This window comes from Arachis ipaensis, chromosome B04 (assembly GCF_000816755.2).
Source record: "Arachis ipaensis cultivar K30076 chromosome B04, Araip1.1, whole genome shotgun sequence".
In the NCBI taxonomy this organism is placed as follows: domain Eukaryota; kingdom Viridiplantae; phylum Streptophyta; class Magnoliopsida; order Fabales; family Fabaceae; genus Arachis; species Arachis ipaensis.
This window is the reverse complement of record NC_029788.2, coordinates 121,033,738-121,035,331: the sequence shown is the minus strand read 5'-3', so window position 1 is coordinate 121,035,331 and position 1,594 is coordinate 121,033,738. Positions and strand designations below refer to the sequence as shown.

At 30.3% G+C, this 1,594-nt stretch overlaps 1 pseudogene; it reads right to left on the bottom strand.

The window, feature by feature from the left end:
* The window catches only part of LOC107635068, an 8,192-nt pseudogene extending 7,017 nt beyond the window's left edge, over positions 1-1,175 (bottom strand).

The window sequence follows — 1,594 nt, the reverse complement described above, 5'->3', positions numbered from 1 at the left end:
AACATAAATTTTAAATAATGTACCAAAAATATTTTGTGTATTATTATTATCTTATTATTTTGGATGTTATAAACATATATAAAATAATAAAAAAATACCAACAAAATAATCACGTGAGACAAAGTAATGTTGAAGCATAATAAAATAGCTTTTCAAAATAACAATATTACTGGATATAAATAATAAATTTTCTTACTGACATTTTTTCTTAACTTATTATTTCCTTGGATAAATCTTGCACAATCAAACAAACATATATAATTATTTATATTATCTGTAGCGGGTTAACTAAATTAGCAAACTAAATATATTCACAACTTTTTTTATAATTCAGTTAAAAATATAATTATATTATTTTTAATTTTGAAATTGAAAACAAATTGTGAAAATGGCTAAAACATTAAACAACATATTTTCAATGTTTTTTCTATTTAAAAACAAGACACAGTTCTCAACAAACCAATAATTACATTTCTTAAAACATAAAACATTGAAAATAAAAATATTTAAAAAAACGAATAAAAAAAATTCCACAAAACTTTGAACATGCACAGAATAAAAAGTCAAGTATTAGTTAGCTTACCGATTTTTGGAGTGCCAACCAGAATAAGCAGCAACTTGTGTTAACGCATCTCGCCATTTTTTAACCTTCTCACCATCTTGTCTCTGTTCGTGTTTGGTGAAAGCTTCTCCAAAGGCTCCTTTCTGATGCCTCACATCAGAAGGCTCTACATCATAGAAGACCGTCACGATGTGTTGACCCAGCTTCTTGCTGCAGTCAAGGATTTTGCAGAGCTCATCCAAACACCAACTGGAAGAAGCATAGTTGGGTGAGAGAACTATAACGGCAAACATAGACTCTTCAATTGCTTTCAGGAGTTCATCGGAAATAACATCGCCTTTGCGAAGATTGTTGTCATCAATATACGTTGTGATTCCATTCCTGTTAAGAGCAGCATAGAGATGACTAGTGAATCTAGTGCGAGTGTCTTCTCCTCTAAAACTCAAGAACACGTGATAGGTGTATGATCTTGGTGAAGGAGTTAAGGAAGAAGAGGCTTCACCTACCACCAATGCCATTTGAACAACAATATAGTCATGTGTATTGAGGTTTGATGTCCGCAGCTTCTGATAATGGGGTGAAATTATAGTCACACAATTTGGAATATAATTAATTAATTAATTATGACTAATTACTTCAATTAACAAAGGCTAAATGAGAGTGATCGCGCGTGTTTGTGGATTAAGGAAGTTGGCTGGAAACTTGCTTGGACAGCTTCCGTATGCGACAAAGGAGAAAGGGAATTATTATAATTCATTGACTGGACTTTGTTATTGCAAAATCGTTCGTATGGGTAAACTATTTAGGGTTTGGTCAGCACGATCCGTTCAGATCAAGTTCGTCTAAGTATATGGATTATAAAAATAATTGGTGTAATTTTTTTTTTGTTATAGATCTCAATTTTCAAGTTATTAGAATTATTTATGATCAGTCTAATGAGTTGTATCTTTAAAAATAACAAATTGGACAAAAAAAAAAAATTTATGTAAAAAAAAATTCGGAAAAAATTATTTTTGGGTAGTTTACAATAAT